Raw genomic sequence first — 16,790 nt, 5'->3', positions numbered from 1 at the left:
TATTTGGAAGAAATTCTTTACTGTGAGGGTGATGAGACACTGGAATAGGTTGTTCAATGAGGTTGTGGATGTCCCCACCCTGGAGATATTCAAGGCCAGGCTGGATGGGGCTTTGAGCAACCTGATCTAGAGAGAAGTGCCCCTGCCTATGGCAGGAGGGTTGGAACTAGGTGATCATAAAGGACCCTTCCAACCCAAATCATTCTATGATTCTATGATAATTTAGTGCGGTTACAAGTTTGTAGTGTGTATACCTAGAGAAGAAAGTTCAGACTGAATATATCATGTAAACAAAAAAAGATACTGTCCAGCCTGGAAAAACGCTTGCAATCTCCTTACGTGGCTGGTATAAATTTAACTGTTTTAAGAGTGATAAGAGTTTTACTTAAGACTAAAACAGAAACAACCATTACTTCAGAAGACCACATGTTCAAAGCGTGCTCTTGCTTTTTAATAATGATTTTAGGATGAACAAGAGAACTGGAAAGGATGGCTATTTCACCCCCAAAGCTCAGGACTGTTAGATAAAGGCTTCATTCCCACACAAATGCCTATTCAGATGCTTACTTAAATCATCCCGGAGAAGTGAAGCCCACAGCAAGTCAGTAACAATGAAAAGGTCACAACATCACTTTACTACTGTGCAGTGCCACACATGCAACCAGCATCTAGGAGAAAGTCTAGCAATCAACGAACGAATGAATGAATAGGTCTAGCACACTTCCTGGATTATCATAGTGAAAACCATGAAGCCTTCTGCTAAAAAGGCAAAGTCTGCAGAAAGCTGTTGAAAAAAACACAGTTATCAGAAAACGTGAGTTCACCGAGCCAAAAGAGTATTTAATTCAAAAACATTCCAAGCCTGACGAGCTCGAGAAACTGAACCGTAGGATTCTGTAGTATACCATGGCTCTGCTGCAAGCTAACAAACTCACACACTTTCAGGAGCAATCCATGAAACTGATGGCTGACAGTAAATTAAGCAGGTGGGCTTTACTAAAGGATTCCGAGTTTCTACTTCATGGGAATTCTCGTGTTTCTTTATAATTGAAATGATGAGTAAAAGAAAAATCACTCTTTTCTCCTAGTAGATCAAACTCCTTTGTAATGAGAAATTGGATTTTTTTACTATTAAGAAGAGTTTGCAGTTGTATGAAATCCTTCAACTAGACTGCACACGGTGGTTCCCTGAAATCAACTCACACAACTTATTTATTATCTGCTGAAGTTGCAGAATGAGAGGTATCTTGTATTTAGATGTCAAATTATCATGAAGTAAACACATCAGCCCTATAAATTCTACAAAGTTTTTATTTCCAGACATGTTGATGGCATTTTTTAATAAATTGGATCAGGGTTTGTATATTTTTAATAATCTTGGACATATACTAATTTTTATCAATGAGTGCAACATGCCTTTAAGCCACCAGTTAATTTGGTACATTTGTCATCAGCTTACATTTCAACACTCTATGATACCTATGCCACATATTTGCGTCTTTAGCTTTCTTCTTTCAAAGACCTGGCTAATACCTCCACCCAGAATTCCACACATAGCCATCAATTTTGTATCTAAACAAAATTAGGCTTGGTAAATTAGACATAGTTTGGAATTGGCAACATGTCAACTAGGTCAACAAGAACTAAGCACAAATCTATGTAAAAACTCCAATTGAAATATGAGGTAGTAACTGCATCTCCTTTCTTCACAAGGTCTTCTAGAATTTGAAGTTAAGACTGAAAGTGCCTCACATGTTTCAGTTAGGCTAAAAGAACTCTAAATTAATTTAAACTGTGAACTCAAATTTGGTCTTGAACACACCCAACGCATACAAGAAGTAATAACATCATTCCAAGTAAATAGGTAGCATATCTCAATTTACATGTCATGCACAACCAATCTGCAGTCTACATTTTATCATAAAATCCTTTGAGTTGGAAAGTATAGTTACTTCTGTTGAACCTGTGTGTTATAACTAAAAAGACTATGTGCACGCATACAGACTTTCAATTATTTAACATATGATGATGAAGGCCGAATTTTACCAGTTTTCACTGGAGATAGAAAAAAGCAGAAATAAAGAAACAAAGACCCTGAATACAAATTTTTCTCTCTACATTAGGCATACAGAAAAGATGCCAGACACAAGAGAATAGGAAGTGAATTGGTCTCTTATTTTAGCTTTAAAGCATTTGACATATTTTAGACTAAATAGCTACTTCACTTTTGGGTTTGCTTTTTAAGTTTTAAAGTGTAATAAGCACATACCTATAGAATTTGATTAACTTCCGACCAATCATTAAATGGCACAAAACACAGCACCAAGTGGCAAGATTCCAAGTTTTGGACTCAGACCCACATCTGGTGAGAAACACAAACCATGAAGCGAGAAAATTATACCATACCTACTACGGGAATTTATTGGAAATTAGTCAAATTCATAACAATTCTGTAAATAATTTCTATCTTTTATAAAACTCACATTATTAACAACTGACTGGGCAAGAGAGAGATCAAGGAAAAACAGACGTTTCAAGTACATAATGGGAGGATTTTTAATACTATAATCATGGGGAGTACAGAAAAGAGCACAGATTTAAACACAGTGGACAACAAACTTAGAAACACTCCATTCCTTCTGTATTGCAGCACACATTCCTCCTTAGCAGAACAAAATACACATTTCTTGAAGTGAAAAATCAATCCGAGTTCATTAGCCTACTTTAAAAAAAATCTGAAATTATACCTCTTCATTTCATATTACGTAGAAAAGAGAGGAGGAATTATATAGCTATTTTATTCCTTAAAATGAACAAAACCGCATGAAATTCTGTACTGTGTTTAAGTAGCTGAGAAGTAGTGCATCTGAATCAGAAGCATTAAGGAAAAACCAACACAGTGATTACTTTTTCTCCTGGAACACCGTGAACCATAAGAAAACCAGAAGAGACAGAACCTCCACCAAGTTCTAGTATTCCATTCAAAATCCAGCAAGTTTCTCTTATCCATGATAGTTCTATCCTACTGCTTCCAGCAAGACTCAAGCGATGTGAAACGGTAAACTTCAGCAGTTTGGACTGATCTTTAAGTACGCTAATTCTCCCTGCTAATAAAACAACTTAGGAAGGTAACAGGAACTACTTCAGAAGGCCAGCTTGATCTTCAAGGTCAAGAATACAAGATTAGAATTTCTATTAAAAAAATAATAAAAATATGATTACAGTATGTATTCCCAGCAAGAGGGAAACTACCACAGGAATCAGATAAGTCTCAGTTCTAGTATTCTGGAATATGTCATATGAATTTACTTATCTGGTACCAAACTTCTTAAGTCTCACAGGTCAGGGTCACTCATAATCCACAAAGAGCAAAACAGCCTTCATTACTGATCGACAAGGACAAGAATGAAGGAAGCTAGGGGACCATTATAGATTTACTAGTGACAAAGCTGCTTAATAATTACTGTTTGCCACATGATCAGGTCAGTTGGATCTCAGAGGGTAAGTGGAGAACTATAGTGTCACAAAGAAGAACTCTTCAAATGCACCATCCAAATCACCACCAAGTGGCTATTCTTGCAGACAGCAGTAGAAGAGACTGCTCAGGTGCTTCTGAGTTTGTGATGGCCTATGATGCTTGGTGACTAATGAAGCAGACAAAGTGAGTAGATGTGCAACCTGTTGTTCCTACCCAGGATATTGATAAGAAGTTCTTGAAAAAACAACAAACAAAAACTCTTGAAGCAGTTTTTCTACTACCTTTAAGAAGGACAGTTAACATCAGTTTCCTCAAAAAAAAAACAAAAGTGATTTGATCCCTGAGAGAGATTTTGAGAAAAACACCAATGCCTCCTGCCCCTGGAGACATTCAAGGCCAGGCTGGGCTAGGCTCTGAGCAACCTGATCCAACTGTAGATGTCCCCGTTTAGTGCAAGGGAGTTGGACTAGATGACTTTTAAATGTCCCTTCCAACTCTAAGGATTCTATGATCTCTTCCAAGAACGTTAAAGAATCAAAAACAACTTCCCATCACTTCAAACAACAGCTCTCGAAATGCCATGACAGGCAGAAAGCTGAAGTCCTCACATAAAACTGGGCTTAGACCATCCCTCCCGGAACCTCGGGCAAGTATTTCTGAAGTCACCAATTAAGAGGCATATTCAGCATGTAAGACCACAAGTTTAAGTAGCAAAAAATCATTGTACCAACCAAGTTTCCTTATGGACACACAGAAGTATATGGAGCATCTTCACAGCTTCTTTGCCCACAACATCAGTGCAGAAACTATTGACTAGATAAACAAGAAATCCACAATCCACTGAATTTTCAGTTCACTCCCTAAAGGTCTGTGTGACAAAGATCTCTTGCTGGAGATTATGCCAACAATTCAGACATGACTGATAGCATATTCATCTCTTAGGGCTAGGACAGATACATGAATTGGCATTCAAGGTAAAACTGTGTCAAGTATGAAGGGTATTTGTGCAACACACAAAACTGATGTGGAAGTAACAAAAAAAGAAGGAAGACAACAAGTAATGCAGCCGGGTTATAATAACCCAGATGAGTTATTGGAAGGTTTCGTTTAGAGTAAATTTTACCATATGACTTGCTAAATACACCTTATCAACCACCAAAAGAAGTATACAAGCATACCTGAAATTCTGACTGATTACAAGGTCAGCTACTGCCAGGGAAGGAACTGCCTCTCTCCTGCTCCTCAGAGTCTACCTGACTCAGTGCTATTGTACACTAAGTACAGAAAACCTCTCTCATATTAACATCCCAGCCTTTTTAACTAGATCAAAAAACAAAAGCTTTTTTAAAGCTTTCCAAGGAACAGAGTCAAAGGCATTACATACATAGATAACTGGTTAAAGACAGAAGTATATGGTTAGTTTTCAACAGCGGAAAAATCACAAGAATGTCCTGGGGTTGCCAGTGCTCTTCCTCCACCATGAGTTGACACTGATGCGGTCTTGAATAGTACATGTAGTTCTAGTTTCACCTCTCGAGAAGAAAGCAGAACTAAGAAAACAAAAGAAAGGAGGGAAGAATGATCAAATTTAATAAACAAACAGATTCTTTACAGGGAACAAGCATGAAGGAAACACCTGACATTATCTGCCTTTTTATTATTTTAACAGAATGATTTCCATAAGATGCCTCCACTTCTTTTAGGACTAAGAAAAGGGTCACAGAAAGTATTCATAACCAGATGACACCAGAGATTAACACTAAAGTTTTCTGTTGCTTCAAAATCACACACCCACACAGTAGTAACAACTTACAGCAGAATAACCTAGTAAATCAGTTATCAAAATGAAGATAAATTTCTCTAACAGATCATGATAAACCACTGAGTTGTTCTGATCTGATAGTGCAGAGACGATCATGACCCCTACTGAACAAGTGCCTGACTATTCTTTGTTTGAAGTAATGTTTAGAATGACTCCATAGAACCCATTCAAACTGTAACAGAACGAAAGGCTTCTCAAACAGATCACAAGAGCTTGACACTGCAAATGGGATTGTACCATGTTACAGACAGTAAATTTTGAACAGTATCAGCTACTAGCAGCCTGCATTAGCATGGACATTTGTACCTACATTTTTTCCCCACTTGCTTGAACAACTGTTTAAAATTCAAATCCACTACAGTGACTTGAGTCATCAGCAGTCATTATCCACTAATATTCAGTTTTTACCATGTTGAGTAAGTTAGAATACCTGAGTAAAAATAAATATTGAAGGAAAAAGGGGAAAAACAGGAAGGGAAAGCAAAAGGAAAAAACTGCAAAGAAAAACATTCCTACAATACAAACCAATTTATTTAGACTGAAAATAAGGACACACGCTTATAGCCAGAATGATTTTGGAATCAATTTCCAGAAGAGAACAGTTCAGTCCTTTCACATGACTACTGACAAGCATGCAGAAATCCATAATAAGAAGATAGAGCACTTCTTGGCACAGCACGATCACCAGAGGCTGATATTTCCTGAATAAGGCGGTATGAAGAATCCATTCCCTCGAGTACCACACAATGCAGAACCTAGCAGCAACACCTGAATGAAGAAACTGAGCGGATTGGACACTTCGAGGAAGACACTGCAGAAGCCTCTTGATGGAAAGTATAAATTACCTTGGTAAGCACATTTTTAGTGTAAAGCAAATAAATTATGAGGATACTCTATACGGAAATACATAAAAAAAATCAAAAGCTAAGAGAACTTTTTGTTGAGACGTCAGTATTACTTAAAAAAATAACAAACAATACATGAAGGATTGGAAGATGACAATTCGGTAATTTTAAAAAGTCAAAGATAGGAAAATACTGCTCACAAAAGTTGAAGGATTAAAAGATAGAGTGGCCCAGGTTATTCCTTGAATAACCTGGTTGAAGGCACACGAACCAGAATTTGAGGAAGCCCACAGCCTCTGCATTGCTCAACTGGTATCACAGCAAACTTTTGAGACTGAATTTAGTACAGTTGGCACTTTATACAGAGCAGTTTAAGGCAGCTGTAGACCTCAAGTAGATCTTATTTTTCTCTCCCCCGCCAAATGACTTGCATCCAATCTACCAATCACAAAAGAGCAGCTTACTATAATCTGCATTATATATGGCAGCAATATTATTAATCAAAGGTACTCAGCAGTTTTGCACCAGTAAAATTTTAATCTGGAATTTAATTGTGTAGCTTTTTTTGAACATGAAAAATAAACCAAATATGATGTACAAACCTTTTTTTGACAGAAGTTATGAAAAGCAGCAGCATATTCAACCTTGGATTAACTATACTGACCTCTGCTTAGGAAGCTAGTTCATAAAGCAGCAGAATTATGATAGTGGTAATTATTACCCTTTATGTAAAAGATTTTGACTAAGTCTTCAACTCAGATGGTTTGAAGAAGCTGAGACTTGTGTGGAATGAGGAAGATAAGTATTTATAATCTGAAAACTGTGCATTTTTTAAATTAGCGTGTAGTGCTTCAGAATACAACACAGCAAAGCAGCAATTATTTCCAAAGAAATGCTCCTTAAATGTGAGTGATCTCCAGTTACCACAAAAGCTAGGATGTCCCACATTACAAGAACAGGACACCACTAAGTTACACGGAATCTGAGAGTTGAAAAACAAAGAGGCTACAAGTTCTGCAATCTTCTATTTACCAACAGGCCTTAAGAAATAAATTACAAATTTACATCTAGTGACATTTACCCAGCTCTCACCCCTACAGTACAACACAGTGACACAGAGATGCAAGTCTAGATGGAGGTTAAGAATCAAGTAATTAAAAGTAACAATGCAGACCTCAGAAGAATTCTGGGAGAAACAAAACACTTATCTAAGAAGGGGTTAATCCAATTTCAAGGTATTATACAGGAAGCAGGTTTGTGCCAGAAATGGAAACAAAAATACGACGACTTGCCACACGCGTCTTTGATCTGAGAAGTCATATGCAGCTGATCACATCCAATAAAAAGGGGATTCAACCTTTACTGCTCAATGCACTTCTGCGGATTCAGAATCCCATGCTCTTTGCAATACATCATCTACTCCCTTATGGTATTAAATAGATGAACCACTACATCCATCTTTCTTATTCTCCCCTCCCTTCTTCCTGGCTCCTCTATGCCTTCAGCAGATGGAAAGATAAAGTGGTAGATTGGTAGTGACAAAAAGATATATCACATAATAACTTTACACCCTCAAAGAAGCTTTTCAGTCCCCTCCAGAATATATGGTAACTAAATTTAATGACAACCTATTTTTCAGAAGTTTGATAGCGAAAATGTGAAACACAAATTCAGTTCTCTATCAATGTCCCAACCTATCAAAGTTTCCTCTGAGTACACAGATAAAGTGAAAGACAAGGTCCTAACCACGACAAAGAAGTTTAAGTTAGTGAAGTCTATAAAGCTCTGGCTGATCCCCAAACTGCACATAAACACACTGAACTCTAAAGGTTAGAATAACAACCTTGTTTGAAGCCTTGATACCTGAATCATATTCAAGAAGAAGAGATCCATTGTAACTGCCTATACAAAACACCCATATAATAGAGCTGAGAAATAAAAAAAGTCAGGGGGCGGATAAGGGGGAGAGGTGCTAATTTTCCCCATTGTAGCTGTAGGCAGTATGAGTCCTGGCTACTTGCCAGCGACGGGAATACAGCTCCTCAACAACATGAGCTGATCTGATAAATCAATCAGTGTGACAAACTCCTTTTCTTTCCCCTCACACAACTATTAGTGCTTACTACCACAGCAAACCAGTTCAGCAGACTCAACAGAAAACTTACCCAGAACAACAAAAATCATCGTAGGTCCCCCAGAACAACTTATAACAGGAGGGCAGCTGGCTATTAGATCAGACCAGTAACACCACAAAGGGAGGATAAGCAGAACCACATTATTGCTAGCAGCACTGTAATCTTGTTGATTTGGATGCTGTTCGGTCAATTTAGTTTCCAGCTCATTTTAAACTCCCCTCAAAAAACTGTTGCTAAAAGAAGCAGTTAGAAAAAAAAAATAAATCAGAAGCCTTGTTCTATCCTGGGAAGCCACTTACACTTGACTCAGGAGAAACAGCAGGTACATAGTAAACCTGCTTAGGAAGCTGTGCCAAGCTAAACTAGTTCTGACCCTTCCTTCCTTCTCTCTCCTGACACGTTTCCCCCTCTTGTTTGTTGGGTTAGCTGTAAGCTAGATTAATTTTACAATATAGTCTATTGAGTAGTTTAATGAATGAATCCTTATACCAGTCTACATATCATGAAGGTACATTAAGTCCAGAAAGAAATAACAGTGAAATAGTGTTATGGATCAACAGAAAAACAAAAGTTTCTAGCTTCAGTTGTTAGTACAGTGTTACTGAATGACAGCTCTAAGTGAAAACTGAGAGTGGCGTTGTAACTACAAATATCCCCAAGTAACAAGCCAACGAGGTGGGAGACTGGTCTGGCTGAACAGAAACCTTTTGCTTGAACTCAGGAACAAAAGGAAAGTTTATGGTCTTTGGAAAAGGGGGCAAGCGACTTACGAGGCGTACAAGCATGCAGTGAAGCTGTGCAGGGAGAAAATTAGAAAGCCAAAGCCCAGCTAGAACTGAACCGAGCCACTAAGGTGAAAGACAACAAGAAATATTTCTATAAATACATCAACAGTAAGAGGAAGGCAAGAGAGAATCTCCATCCCTTGTTGGATGCTGAGGGCAACACGGTGACCGAGGATCAGGATAAGGCTGAGGTTCTTAATGCCTTCTTTACCTCAGTCTTTAATACTAAGACTAGTTGCTCTGGAGGCACACAGACACTTATGCAGGTAGATAGGGATGAGGAACAGAACAGGCCCTTCATAATCCATGATGAGATGGTTTTGGACCTGCTCTGAAAGCTGGACACTCACAAGTCCATGGGGCCAGATGGATTGCACCCTAGAGTGCTAAGGGAGTTGGCGGATGTGGTTGCCAAGCCACTCTCCATCATCTTTCGACAGTCCAGACTAACTCCAGTTGATTGGAAACTGGCAAATGCGATTCCCATCTTCAAACAGGGCCGGAAAAATGATCCTGGTAGATATAGACCCATCAGTCTCACCTCGGTGCCAGGGAAGGTTATGGAACAGACAATCTCGGGAGCCACCACAGATCAGTTAAAGGTCAACCAGAGGATCAGGCTCAGTCAGCATGGGTTCATGAATAGCAGGTCCTGCTTGACAAACCTGATCTCGTTCTATGACAAGGTGACCTGATTAGTGGATGAAGGTAAGGCTGTCGATGTGGTCTACCTGGACTTCAGTAAAGCCTTTGACACTGTCCCCCACAACATCCTCATGGAGAAGCTGGCTGCCCATGGTTTGGATGGGCATACGCCCTGCTGGGTGAAACACTGGCTGGATGGCCAGGCCCAAGGAGTTGTGGTCAATGGAGTTAAATCCAGTTGGCAGCCAGTCATGAGCAGTGTCCCCCAGTGTGCAGTACTGGGGCCACTTCTATTCAACATCTTTATCAATGATCTTGATGAGGGGATTGAGTGCACCCTCAGTAAGTTTGCAGACAACGCCAAGTTGGGAGGGAGTGTTGATCTGCCGGAGGGTAGAAAGGCACTACAGAGGGACCTGGATAGACTGCATCGATGGGCCAAGGTAAACCGTACGAGTTTCAATAGGGCCAAGTGTCGGGTTCTGCACTTTGGTCACAACAACCCCAGGCAACCCTACAGGCTTGGGGAGGAGTGGCTGGAAAGCTGCCTGATGGAAAGGGACCTTGGTGTGCTGATGGACAGCCGGCTGAATATGAGACAGCAGCATGCCCAGGTGGCCAAGAAGGCCAAAGGCATCCTGGCTTGGATCAGGAATGGTGTGGTGAGCAGGACTAGGGAAGACATCCTGCCCCTGTACTCAGCACTGGTGAGGCCCCACCTCGAGTACTGTGTTCAGTTTTGGGAGCCTCAGTACAGAAAGGACATTGAGGTGCTGGAGCAGCTCCAAAGAAGGGCAACAAGGCTGGTGAAGGGCTTGGAGAATATGCCCTACGAGGAGCGACTAAAGGAACTGGGGCTGTTTAGTCTGGGGAAGAGGAGGCTGAGGGGAGACCTCATTGCTCTCTTCAAATACCCGAAAGGTGATTGCGGTGAGAGCAGGGTTGGTCTCTTCTCCCTGGTGACAGGACAAGGGGAAATGGCCTCAAGTTGCACAAGGGAAGGTTTAGGTTGGAAATCAGGAAAAACTTCTTTACAGAAAGGGTTGTTAAGCACTGGAACAGGCTCCCCAGGGAGGTGGTTGAGTCACCATCCCTGAATGTGTTTAAAAACCGTTTGGATGTGGTGCTCAGGGACATGATCTAGCAGTGGGTTGTTAGAGCAGTATGGTTAGGTTGCGGTTGGACTTGATGATCTTGAAAGTCTTTTCCAACCTAAGCAATTCTATGATTCTATGATCTCCATTTTTGTTTACAGAAGTTACAGCTTAAGAAACGTGTAGTATCTTAGTATGTACAATGCAGAAAGACTAGCAGAGTTCAAATTTCTCAGCTCACCATCAATTACATAAAAAATAAACAGCTACCATATAAGAACATACGATAATCAAGTCCAAGCTATGCCTAAAAACTATAGACAAAGATTACAGCACTTCATAGGAACACTTAAAATTTGAATTGCTTCCATATACTACCATCTAGATACAAGCAGCACAAAAAAACAACCATAGATGTTGTCCACACTATTGAAGACAAGTATATTTACTTGTATGCTCTGCAACACACTTTTAAGTGCAAACAATTCAGACAATGCATTGCTTCCACTCTGCATGCTCTGTGTAGCAGGTAGAGTTTTGCCTTTCATATAAGCTCTATATATTCTTACAAATGCAGGTCCTCAACAGATCAGTGAAATACTCTCGAATCTACTGCTACATATACAGAGCAATTCTGTCCCCATCTGTTTTTTAAACTAAGCCTGTGGATGTCATTATTCTAACTTTTCTTATATTGTATCCCTGGGAAAAAAAAAGATATCCCCTCAAAAATACGCAGTGACAGCAGCAGACAAGACGTAGAGAGAGGAGCTGATGAGTTGGCTTGTGAGAGAGAAGCTGATTTAACAGTACATATTTGAAACAAAGATATTCCAACACAAGAAAAGTAATTCCCATGTGTTTTCTCACATTTCAGTCTAAAGACAGCTCATGTGATACACCACAGCAACATCCAATGACATACATACACAAGTTGGGTCCAACCATTTTTCATTAATCTGATTATTTAATGGGGAAGTAAGGGTGGTACGTTCAGGACTATCTTCCATCCCTGTCAGCTGATAGTGCCATAGGCAGCTACACTGACCCAATGATTTATTTCTCCTGTTATCCACCCTGTTTCTATCACACAGTCCCACTCCCCTCCTCGTGCTTGCACTAGTTTTTTGTTTTGTTTTGTTTTGTTTTTTTTTTTTACACAAGCCAGTAGCTCCTCTCAAACTGACAATCGAGCACTGAGTTAAAGCAGATCCAACAGGGGTCCACTGAACACTGATACAAGCATATGCGCAGCAGGAACACGCAGCCAGGATTATGGTTTCTCCATTCTAGTAACAGTTCCATGAGACTTGATGATGCAAGATGGTACTTTGCTGTACTTTTAGATTGTGATTTCATAATGCAGTGCGTTCAATAATTCTGATTCCAACTCCGCAATACCAGTTTAAACTACTCTCTGCATGACACCACCCTCAAAACAGCATCTAGAACTGCTTGTGAGTGTGTGCTGAGATTCCAGTCTAAACTTAAATCCTGTTGCATTAGGCAAAGTATCATCAGGAGGTTAAGAGAGGTGATCCTTTCCCTCTACTTAGCACTGATGAGATTGTACCTGGTGTGCTTGACCCCTTAGTGCAAGAGAGGCCCAGATGTGCTGAAAAAGAGTTCAAAGGAGGGCTATCAAGATGATGATGGGATTGGAGCACCTGTTCTGTGTGGGTGACAGAGCACTGGCAAGGTTGCCAAGAGGCAATGGAGTCTCCTTCTCCTTGGAGATCTCCAAAAGCTGTGATGCTTACGGTGTGATGTGAGCCCAGGTACCAGCTCTTGATGCCCCTGCTTAAGAAAGTGGCTTTGGCCAAGTGACATCCAGAGGTCCCTTCCAGCCTTCAATATCCTCTGTTTCTAGTTTCCTTCCAACGTCTAACTGAACAGTCAGATTACTTCTCTTGCCTGTTTTACACTGGAGTTGTACTAGGAATTTCACATTACAGCTCAAAGCACAACAGAACCCCAGGAAAATCTCACCAGTATTACCGCTCATACTGGATAATGACTTTATAGCTGTAGTAACCTTATTTGCTGTTTAGAGAACCTAGAACACCACGGAAGCAAAAGTTCCAAAGCAGGTATCATTTTGAGACCATTCTTCTGTACAGTCTGTTAGTGGCCTGACAGGTAAAGAGCACCGGGCCATCAAAGCAACCACTAGCAGACACAACATAACAGAAGTACAGTAGAATCATTAGACCTGATACAACATTGGCACGTAAAACTGCAGCGGCATTATAAAACAACAACAAAACCCAGTAGCATGCTGCAGAGTACTTACAGCCACACGGAAAGTGAGAATATTTGTCCACATTGTGGGAACAAAGATATGAAACAGCTCATGCAGGAGTGTTACAAGTGTGGAGATAATACCAAACACAGTTGCTACAAATCTCTTGTTTATGGGAATTTGTTTTCCTGGAAAGTGCACTTGAACTTGTTCAAAAAGAACAAGCTGAAGCAGAAATTCAAATATTGTCAAAACAGAACAACACCTCTGAAAGTTTAGAATCATTAAAACAGAACAAAGAGAATTAGATACACCGATGTATCCTAGTTTAGAAAGAAAAATGCCTGAAGAGACAATGAAAGCAAGGGAGATGACATGATTTCACAATCAGACAAAAAAAAAATTTTCATCAGCTCTCAGTTTTCCTAAGAAAGCAGCAATAGCAAGACTATCTGCTGTCAGGTGTGAGCTGTATCAAAGGATCAATAGAACTTCTGTCCTTCCTAAGTAAAGGTGCACTTATTTTTTTTTTATGAATTAGTTGTCTATATTATCAAAATCTTTAATATCCACAGTGAAAAGTTATTCACTGTCTTCCATATTTTCACAACACAATGCAAGGCCCCAGCAAGAAAATGTCAGCTTCCCTGACTGGAGTTACCTGGCACTCTTCATTAACAAGTCTCATGTTACAGCACCGTTCTTTGTGCATAAGAAACCGTGATAACGTAACAAAGAGCACCAGTTTGTGTTGTAGTGTCTTTATGCACCCCAGCTATTACTAGGTCTGCTCTGTCCACATCAAAGTTATGGGAACTCTACACACTTGCCAACTCTTCACCTGTAAAGTTCCAGTAAAATTGATCAGTGGGGTCAATGACTGTTTTGGAGAACTGCATAAATCCTATTTCTTAAGGCTGACGGCAGTCTAAAGCAAGACTTATATCTCCACACCAATGCCTCTAATGCATTTAACCAATAAACACTGCCAAGTTTTACTTAAAGGGCACTGAAACATAACTTTGAGCCATTCTGATATGCATCTCTATAAATTATTTTTCAGTATGAATCACCGTGGAAACTGGTTGCTGGATAAAATAGGTACTTCAACTTTGGGCTTTCTGGCAGTTTTCCATGAACACAAGAATTTGAAATAAGGGTATTTTGTTTGCTACTTATGTAAAAAAGACCATACATAGGACAAAACATACACGTAAGCAAGGCTGTAAACGGTACTTGTTAGCATGTATTGCACACAAGAAGACCTACAGAATCAAGATCCACAGATGACTTCTAATAGCATCTGGTTTTAAACTCTGAGTCATGCAAGAGCTAGGTACTCAGGATCAAGGCACATCCATAAGGAGAAGCCTTGGCATCTTAGGAATGCTCAGTGTTCAGCATAACACGCACAAAGCTTACCATCTGAACAGCCATTTCATACTGCATACCTATTTAGGATTTATGTAAATACATTCCACTCAATTATAACACAAAGAGGTTTGGGTTTTTTTTTTTTTGGTACCTTCAAATACGTTAGATATCAAGTAACAGATTCCTGGTAATTTCAGTAGAACTTTATCAATGTTTTTCTCTTCAAGATTAAGTGCTTGAACATTTTAACCTGGGACATAAAGTAATATTCCACAAGTCACTAATTAACATAATAGCCTGGCAAGAAACAAGCTTTTAATTCTTAAACCCATGCAAACATTCACGTTGGCAATGAGGGTTTGACAAAAAAACCACTATTCAATAAAGGAGCCCTTGGAGCAGAGGTCCCTAACCGTTACTGACCCTCAAGCAGACAGCGCACTTCAGACAACCAAAGAATTTCCACCTTGCTGTTGGGGATACAAACAATCTGCTGACTATTAGTCTCAAACTGGGCAATCAGTGTCTTGGAAGGATTATCGCTGGCTCACTTTACCATTTCCATAAATCAAGTAGATGAGGCATCCTTCACATACAAAGGATTTCAAGGTGCTCAAGTAACACTACACTACAGAAATGCATTCATCAAATTTATATCAATATGGTACACAATGCAAGACACCAAAACGAAGTTGTTCATTCAAAGGGCTAGCAGATGATATGTTCTACTTTCTTGCTCCAATTCTTAACATAACGCTTGACAAATTGTAGTCCACAAAGCTCTATCACCTTTCACCAATTTTTGCAAAAAAGAACTGATGAGAGTGGAATGACTTACAAGATCCCTCCTCCTTGACACGAAGCTAGCTCAAGAGCTTGGAGACTACTACTTCACCACATCATTTTCCTTGCTTTGCTACATAGGTACGACTCACGAAAAGAGTAGAGAAAAGCCCCTACATTATGCCAAATAAATCATATCACCAATCGTATCCACCACTTTCCTTTCCTTTAGACCTTCCAGATAACACTAGTTTCAGCACGACTCTTCAAATCTTTAAGAATATTCTTCTGAGTGAGAATAACTAACTTTAAAAACAGAAATGTTCAATTAAGAGTTCATCTAGAAGTTAACACTACCGAATTCCTAAGCATTAAAGGAAACAGAACCACATTAAAGTGTGTTCTACCTCTATTACCCTGACTACTCACTTTCCACCACTTTGTTTAGGCTTTCAGCCATGGGCTGCTCCATAGGCATGCCAAGTAACAGCTCTTACCGGAGAGAGCTCCTCACAATTAAACCATAGCCCACGTCTCTCCTCCTTTGCACCTGCTAATTGCATAATACAGGGCTCCTTTCTATTAATTGAATTTGGCATAATGATTATGAAAAGAAATTATATTCTAAGAAGCCATCTCCTTTTAGTTGGAATAAAAGAGCATGAAGTGACAACACAGAGTAATCTGAGAGAAGTGTAAGCAATTAGGTTCTGGTTTTACACTTAACAAATCTCGGCGAAAGAGCCACTAGAGGAGTTGGAAGATGCTCCTCAAACACAACACATCTGCCCAGCAGAGGTCCCAATCTACAGTGACGCTTCATCTCACGGAGCACTCAGTGCATTTCTGCGCAGCCCTCACATACTCCAGTCAGGTGCGACTGCGTTCCCTGAGCACACCCAACAGCATGCTCCTACCAGCTCAAAGTCCTCCAGCTATCGAGCAGCCTTTTGGGATTCCAGTTTAGATTTAAAACTGAAATGTCACCAAGCAAGATGTAAGCAGAGGAGTGCCTATTTCACATGTAACTTGTGAGAGATCAGTTCACCAAACCACAGTTTACCACAACACCTACACTGAGGAAGCTCTTCCTACATATACATAGTTAAACCACACTCTTTCCACAGGTTTTCCTAATATATGTATATGAAAATTCCTTTCCGAAGGAATATCATGTTCCTCTCGAAGGATTAAGAAGAGTGCAAGTAGATACAGGTGCCCTAACACCCACAGGTGCCACAGCAGGTGCTTAGCAGCGCTCCAAAACACGCACGGAGCAGCCACCAGGTTACCAGAGATTCGCAGAAGCAGCAGGAAGGAAGCGGGCAAGGCTGCTCCCCGGCAGCGTACTGCCCGTAGGCACCGGCCGTGCCCTGCGCACACGGGGCCGCACCGGGCTGCCCATCCTCTCGGTTACACCGAGATGCGCTCCTGGGCTCAGCTGTCAGCGCAGATCACTGACGCGGACACGCTATCTCAAGATCAGTGATTTCTGTTTCCGTAAGCAGGAGAGCTCCGTCGAATCGACACAAACACGCAGCCCCAGGCATCCAAGTGCTTACGCACCAAAAAAAAAAAAAAAAAAAA

The 16,790-nt window shown here is 40.3% G+C and overlaps 1 protein-coding gene across 4 annotated transcripts in view; it reads right to left on the bottom strand.

Annotated features, from left to right (window-relative positions):
• The window catches only part of LCORL (ligand dependent nuclear receptor corepressor like), an 83,644-nt gene that overhangs the window by 64,709 nt on the left and 2,145 nt on the right, over positions 1–16,790 (bottom strand). The window lies entirely within an intron of this gene.

This window comes from Numida meleagris, chromosome 4, assembly GCF_002078875.1.
Source record: "Numida meleagris isolate 19003 breed g44 Domestic line chromosome 4, NumMel1.0, whole genome shotgun sequence".
Lineage (NCBI taxonomy): Eukaryota > Metazoa > Chordata > Aves > Galliformes > Numididae > Numida > Numida meleagris.
Note: the sequence above shows the minus strand (reverse complement) of the source record. Positions and strands in the feature narration are given on the sequence as shown.